This window comes from Oryx dammah, unplaced genomic scaffold, assembly GCF_014754425.2.
Source record: "Oryx dammah isolate SB20612 unplaced genomic scaffold, SCBI_Odam_1.1 HiC_scaffold_28, whole genome shotgun sequence".
NCBI classification, from domain to species: Eukaryota; Metazoa; Chordata; class Mammalia; order Artiodactyla; family Bovidae; genus Oryx; species Oryx dammah.
Window position 1 is genome coordinate 32,450,133 of NW_024070212.1, and position 8,275 is coordinate 32,458,407.

Genomic DNA, 8,275 nt, shown 5'->3' on the forward strand with positions numbered 1-8,275 from the left:
ATCATACATGTAAAATTCCTAAAACAGTGACATGTGGAAAGTGTTCACTAAGTGTTAGCCATTGTTATCATTATCCTGGACCACTGAATTCAGGACCTCAAACTCCCTGCCAGAGCTATATGCTGAGCACCCATGGGAAGCGCCCATTGAGAACAAGCCTCCCATTACAGCTGACACAGTCCCTGTCTCCAAGAGCCAAGGAGACCCCTTCAGGCTCCACCCCTGGGAGGCACTGCCCATGTGGCCTTCAGGACACTGACCCCACACCAGAGGATGAAGGGGAGATGCCCCCCAGCCAGCCCTAGGATGCCTTCCTCCGTCTCCCTCCTCCATACAGGTTTTCCCCATCCTTGCAGGGCCCAGGCAAAGCCCACCTCCTCCTTAGAGCCCAGAGCTTCCTCCTTGCTGACCACCACAGCCCACACCCGCCTCTGCCAGCACTCTTAGCAAGAGCCTTGTCTCCTTGACTAGGACCAGGGTACAGCCGGAGCGCGTCAGGAGCATAGGCCTTCCTCAAGCTCTGAAGGCTACAGGAAAATCCACTCAGAGGAGATGAAATGAACTCCTGCAGTGCTCAGCTGATCTGTCACGTCTGCCTCTTTGTGACCCTATGGACTGTAGCCCACCGGGCTCCTCTGTCCCAAGGATTTCCCAAGCAAGAATACTGGAGTGGGTAGCCATTTCCTCCTTTAGGGGATCTTTCTGACCCAGGGATCAAACCCACTTTTCCTACGTCTTCTGCATTGCAGGTGAGCCTCTGGGGAAGCCTGAACTCCTGTAGAAATCATCTTAAAACTAAGAGGTGCTCCAGATGAAGAGCCTGGGCAGCCAGGAAAGCCAGTCAGGATCTGCTGACTGTAACAGGACAGGGGGCCTGACTACGTGTGGCCCATAGACCTGAAAGAAGAATGTGGTGATGAGGGAAGAGGGGTGGAAGGGGGTCTGGAGCAGCAGAGCAAAAGGATTCAAATCCTCGAACGGGAGACAAGAGTGTCCACACCAGCTCACCCCGGGCAGCTCTTCTCCTGGGAGAGTCCTGCCGTAGCCTAAGCCACATCTCAGGGGGAGGATTCATATGTGAGCCAGCCTGCCTACTGGGCTAGTGGGGTGGGGCCCCATAGGTGCCAGCTGCATGAGACAGTGATATGGGTGCCTGGAGAGGGTGCCCCAGCCCAGCCTCAGAGGCAGGAGCTGAAGCCCTTGCACGTCTCACAAGGATCTCACTACTGCCACCATGTGGATCTGTTTGAAACCACATAGGGCTACCAGTTAGTGGGGCAAGTGGAAGCTGAAATTCGGTCTACACTCTGCTCACCAAGGAATTTGCCCTGGTACGGCTGCCTGGGCCGGTGAGGACGAGGGGAGGTGGTGGCGGGGAAGGGGGCAAAAACTCTACCCCAAAATGCTATCAGGGCTACGCCTGCCCAAAGGGCACACATTTTCCTATCTCCCACAAAGGTGACACGTGGGTGAACATCAGCCCTGGGTTGGTGCGTGACCCAGTGTTCAAGCAGCCCAGCAGTCCCCTGCTGCACAGCAACGATATGTGGCAGAGGGGAAGGAAGAGAGTCACCTGATTCTTCACATCAGGGGCTCCAGCACCCAAGGCAGATTGCCCCAGAGGCACCGTGACATGAGTCTGTGTACCCCCACCGCAGCGCCGAGGCCCCCCGGGCAGCGCTGTGGAAACTGAGCTTTGTTCAGCTATAAGACAGGGATGGGTCAGAGGGGACTGCAGCTTCATTTGACTTATAAGCTCAAGTAGGATGCTGCCAGGAACTCCCAGATCTGGCTGGGTGACACCTTCCAAGGGCAGATGCAAGAGCCAGTGGCGTCAGTGACAATGTGGCTGCACACACACCCTCAGGTTGCAGGTGCCCAGGGGCCAGTGACAGTCTACCACCTCCACCCAACAGGGTGTCCACTGACAAGAGTTCCTGGGTGATCAGGGACCAAAAGCCAGCCTCCTGTCTGCTCACCGAGCTGTGTTCCCCAGCATGAGTCCTGTCTCTTCAAAGAAGGAGCATCTTTTTCTAGTTACACAAAGGCACTCTATGAGCTAGTACGGCTCTGCCCGGGGGCATATGGCTGCAGAGGAGATGGGGGTCCAGGGCCAACGGAGGCTGTTCAAAACCCTGGTTCCATCTCACTATTCACCAAGCCATTGCAGGTGGACTTTCGAGAAAACCCTCTGCTGGTATTTGGATTCCCTGTTATAAGTTGGTGAGCAGTTTGCCTGGTCTGCTGCAGGCCTCCTGTGAGCTGGGTCAGAGGGAGTCAGTTTCCGTGCTCCAGTCATCTCCAGACATTGTGACAGATCGAGGGTCTGGCCTGCAGGGTCACCTTCTCCAGCAGCCTTTTGACTACCATGCTACCGTCTCCATCTTGACCTCTGCCAAGGTGTTCACCCACCGAGGCCCTCAGCACGTACTCCCTCCCTTCTGCTCCCCTCCCCCACCTCTGCCCCAGTACATGCCTCTCGCCCAGCAAATGTCTTTGCTGACTCTGGGATGTGAGCAAAAACCATCAGCAGGAATCGGACTCCATGGTCTGCTGGGGAGAAGCCGGCGGGGCGGGGGGAGGTAGAAAAATAGAGACAGGAAGCATTAAGCTTTCATAAATTTCACATGAACACTCTGGCTTTTCTGTGTGCTGATCACCCAGCTAAGAGCTTTATTTAATGTCCACGATAACCAGTGCAGAAGACCTTGGTATCTGCAGGAGACCTTGGTATCTTACCTGTATCTCTCTTACAGGTAAGAGAACTGAAGCTCAAAGTTCATACAATTTTCCTAAGATCACAGCAATAAAGTGAAAGAGTTATATACCATGAAACAGTGATTTTAACCAGGGGTCACCAAGTTAACTACCTCCCTGACAGTATGTAGATTGAGCCAGGTGAAAGGCTCAGGGAGGGGTGGGGTGCTTTCAGTCCTTTCCAGATGTTGCATCTGATTCTTGGAACATTGAAACAAACATTAAAATTGCACACACATCCCTCATTAAATAGAACCCTCTTTGCTTGAAGCGTGAAAGGATTTTCATGAATTTCCTTTTGAAATGACTTGCCTCTGAGTAACTCATTCAATTTACTATTGGCTATGATTTCTCTTCAATCATCCTGCACTGTCTGGAACTCTTGCCAAAAATCCAACTTACAAATTGTTTTCAAATATAATGACATGTGTATGGATACCAAACTTAAATATTAAAGTTGATGTTACTTTCTGAAGGCACGTTGTTAAACATTCAGCAATTTTGACATTTTTTTTTTCTTAGTTTGCAGCTCCCAAAGATTTTCTTTCAAATCTCCAACATTCCTGGGCCTTTGGAAGTCCACCCTGGCCCCTAAATAGGAGGGTGCGTGCTAAGTCACTTCAGTTGTGTCTGACTCTTTGCGACCCTAAGGACTGTAGCCTGCCAGGCTCCTCTGTCCACAGGTTTCTCCAGGCAAGAATACTGGAGTGGAGTGGGTTGCTGTGCCCCTCCTCCAGGGGATCTTCCCGACCCAGCGATGAAACCCATGTTTTGTCTCCTGCATTGGCAGGCAGGCTCTTTACCACTAGTACCACCTGGGAAGCCCTCAGTTCAGTTCAGTTCAGTCGCTCAGTCGTGTCCAACTCTTTGCGACCCCATGAATTGCAGCACCCCAGGCCTCCCTGTCCATCACCAACTCCCGGAGTTCACTCAGACCCATGTCCATCGAGTCCGTGATGCCATCCAGCCATCTCATCCTCGGTCGTCCCCTTCTCCTCCTTCCCCCAATCCCTCCCAGCATCAGAGTCTTTTCCAATGAGTCAACTCTTTGCATGAGGTGGCCAAAGTACTGGAGTTTCAGCTTTAGCATCATTCCTTCCAAAGAAATCCCAGGGCTGATCTCCTTCAGAATGGACTGGTTGGATCTCCTTGCAGTCCAAGGGACTCTCAAGAGTCTTCTCCAACACCACAGTTCAAAAGCATCAATTCTTCAGTGCTCAGCTTTCTTCACAGTCCAACTCTCACATCCATACATGACCACAGGAAAAACCATAGCCTTGACTAGACGGACCTTAGTCAGCAAAGTAATGTCTCTGCTTTTGAATATACTATCTAGGTTGGTCATAACTTTTCTTCCAAGGAGTAAGTGTCTTTTAATTTCATGGCTGCAGTCACCATCTGCAGTGATTTTGGAGCCCCCAAAAATAAAGTCTGACACTGTTTCCACTGTTTCCCCATCTATTTTCCATGAAGTGATGGGACCAGATGCCATGATCTTCGTTTTCTGAATGTTGAGCTTTAAGCCAACTTTTTCGCTCTGCTCTTTCACTTTCATCAAGAGGCTTTTTGGCGCCTCTATTTTCTGCCACAAGGGTGGTGTCCTCTGCACATCTGCGGTGATAGGGTTGCTCATAAAGCCAGGACACTTGGCTCCTCCCCATCTCCAGACATGCAGGCTGCCCCAGCAGGTCCAGCTGCAAGACCACCCACCCAAGATGGTCCAGGGCATCCTAATTTGGGCAACTTGGGCTTCCCTGGTGGCTCAGACGGTAAAGAATCTGCCTGCAATGCAGGAGACCTGGGTTCGATCCCTGGGTTGGGAAGATCCCCTGGAGAAGGGAATGGCTACCCACTCCAGTATTCTTGCCTGGAGAATCCCAGGGACAGAGGAGCCTGGTGGGCTACAGTCCATGGGGTTGCAAAGAGTCAGACACAACTGAGTGACTAACACTTTCTTCATAGATTATTCTCATTTTGAAAGCAGAATGATTTGCCAAATGTTGGGTTAAATGTGATTTAATGCTTAAATCTTTATTGGAATTCCATATAAATACATTTACGAATGAGGCAACGCTTTGATGTGTGAATGTTCTTATAAAAGGTTTGGAAATTAGGATAACTGTCATCTTAACCAAGCCTTACCAGCCCCTCCCATCTAGGGGTGCAGCCAGTGGCCGCCCTGGTCCCCTCAAGTCCTGCAGGATGGGGCACGGGAAGGTGAAGTAGGGCAGGTCAGGGTGTGATGTGTCCCAGCACAACCCGCCCAAACACAGTGTTTTGTGACTGACAAGGGACAGTCCCCCAGTGCAGACTTTATTCATGGCTGGCCCCATTAAAGGCAGACTGGCCAAGGCAAGCTGACTTGCCTATCTTATTGCATTCTGTTTGGGGCCTTTTGGAGCAGAATAGTTTTTTAAATTCCTTCTGCCACCCACCATCACTCCACTCCCTTCTCCATGTAAGAGGCAGAAGCCCTAAGGAGGGAAGATGCATGCCTCCCGAGTTTATCATGCGGAGGGGCTCAATGTGATCCCATGAAAGGGAAGAAGGCAGGACTGCACAGGAGACGTGGGAGAGGTAGAGGGCGGGAAAGAATTTTAACTGCAGTTTACACACTTTGATTCATTCTATCAAGAAGCAGTAAGACAGATAGATGATAGACACCTTGGACCTGGTCATTTTACTCATGGTCGTCGAGATTCGGAATATTCTGTAAAGCCTTATTTGCATGCTAAGTCGCTTCAGTTGTGTCCAACTCTTTGCGACCCTATGGGCTGTAGCCCACCAGGCTCCTCTGACCATAGCACTTTCCAGGCAAGGATACTGGAGTGGGTTGCCATGTTTTTCTCCAGGGGATCTTCTTGACCCAGGGATCGAACCCAGGCCTCCTGCATCTCTGGGATTGGCAGGTAGGTTTTTTACCACAAGAGCCACTTGGGAAGTCCAAAGCCTTATATGCAGAGATAATAATATCTAATACTTATTGAGCACTTAGTGCTTTATATCCAGAGATTCAATGAATCCAGAGTCAACCTGTGAGGATTATTATTATTGATTGCTATTACTACTATTATTGCTGTTATTATCCCTATGAAATCAGTGAGGACATGGAGGCACAGAGAGGGGAAGTAACTTGTTCAAGGTCACACAGCCAGCAAGCAGTGGAGCCAAAGTTCAGACCCCTGTGGTCTGGCACCACAGCAGACAGTGGTAGGTAGCCATGACATTGCTGCTACTGCTGCTAAGTCGCTTCAGTCGTGTCCGACTCTGTGCGGCCCCATAGACGGCAGCCCACCAGGCTCCCCCATCCCTGGGATTCTCCAGGCAAGAACACTGGAGTGGGTTGCATTTCCTTCTCCAATGCATGAAGGTGAAAAGTCAAAGTGAAGTTGCTCAGTCGTGTCTGACCCTCAGCGACCCCATGGGCTGCAGCCTACCAGGCTCCTCCATCCATGGGATTTTCCAGGCAAGAGTACTGGAGTGGGGTGCCATTGCCTTCTCCGAGCCATGACATTAGGCCACAGTTATTCCTAACAAAGAAGAGCCCTGATGGTCAATTATGGTGAGGTTCACCATGGGACAGTGTACAGTAATTAAAATTTATAAAGAATATGAAAATATCAATGAAATGTGGAAAGACATTAAAATATTTTTAATGCAAAATAATACATGTATGATCTCATGTTGATATAGGGCAGAAGCCAACACAGTATTGTAAAGCAATTATCCTCTAATTAAAAAAAATTTTTAATGTCTTTTAAAAAAGAGCTAAAAATATGTAATATAAAATATATTTTAAACATATAAATTGCATCTCAGAAGTTGACCAAATATCTGTTGAAACTGGTGGATGGTGAGTGGACTTTTTTCTTCTTATTATTTTTCTGTATTTTCCAAATTTCTTTCATGAAAATTATTCTTTTCAGTTAGGAAAAAGTATTAAGGGCTGATTTAAAATTATTTGCTCTCAATAAGTGTTTAAAAGAGAAATTTCTGAGAAACAAAAACTCCACAAGTAAGTTGTTTTAAAAAAAAATAGTGGGGGGAGTTGCTAAGAAACTTTCTAAACTGGTAATATGCTTACAGCGATGCCTCAGAACACTGAGAAGAGTCTACAAGAGACGAAAAAACAGAAGGAAGGATTCTATGATAAGACAAGTTCATTTACTCATTTGAGTAAATAAGGAGTCTTTGCTGTCCTAAGGCAGCTCTTGCCTTTAAGGAACTCTTCTAGAAATCCTTTTCTTATCTTACAAATGAAGACACAGCAAGTTTGTTATTAAATACATTCACTTCCTTGAAAAGTAAGTTCCCATCAGCCTGTTAAAGATCCTCCCGTGCACAGATTTAGGCCCAGCGTGGGCCCCAAGCTCCCCTGGCTCCAGCCCAGACTCAGCCACTGGCCCATTACATCTCCTGAGCCCATTCCATCCCCAACAGAAATCAGCCAGACTTGTACAATCTCTTGCTCATCATCCAGCTCTAACACTCTGCTCTCCACTGCAAAAATGGCTAGAACGAATTGGCTAGAGATGCCTTCTGAAGACAGAAGGACCCTGGGTCTTGGCCAGGAGCGAGCCCATAGCCCTCAGGTGGCAGCAGCATCAGGGAGCCTCTGTCCAGAGGTGCAGATGCAGGAAGAGATGGGGCTGGAGAGCGGCCGGCTGACGGAGAGTAGGAAAGTAGGGAAGAAGCCAGCCTTCTTCCTGCTCCCTCACCAGGCCCTCAGTCACACAGGCTCATGCTGTTCTGGGGCTAATTGAGTCAGAAGAGAATGAACAGCGCGTCTTTCTCCCCACTCAGCAGCAGCAGCAGGAAACAGCTTCTCTATCACCAGCCCAAGACCCTGCACAGCACAGGGCACATTCCACTCTCCTCCCTACATGAGCAAGACTCCAGCAACCTCTGTGCCCAAGGAGGTGCTCCCCAAAACCATGCATTAACCATGAGACTGAAGCCAAGTTGCTTAAGTCTGCATTCAGAAGGCACAGGCTTGCTCCAACCCTTTGCAAGAGAATCTGCTGGGAACATGTAGATTTCTGCACTACGCCTCCCACCTACTGACTCAGAGTCTCTGAGGGCAGGACCTGGAAATGGCATTTTAAACAAGCTCCCCAGAAGAGCCTGATGCTCCTAGAGTTGCAGAAGCACTGGCCTCAGGGTTGCATGTAAGTGCATATTCCCACATCTACTGGAGGCTGGGAAGGAGGAGGATGGAGAAAGTGGAAAGGGGACGCTACTCCACAAAATGATGTGATATGGATGTGCCCCAGACCTGGAGCCAAGCGTCCACTTCAGAGGGGGTGGGCCGGGCTGGATGAGGGCCTAGAGACAGCAGTCGGGTCCCTGGTGGGCCTCTCCTCCCACCTCGCTTCCTCTGTCAGTTTCCACATGCATAAACAGTCAAGTCCATTCGTTCCCCTCAGAACTTGCTGTCCCTCCATCCATAATGCTCCTGGATCCAACCTCAGCCACCGTTCACCACAGCTCTCCCTCTCCCAACAGAGACTCCACCTGC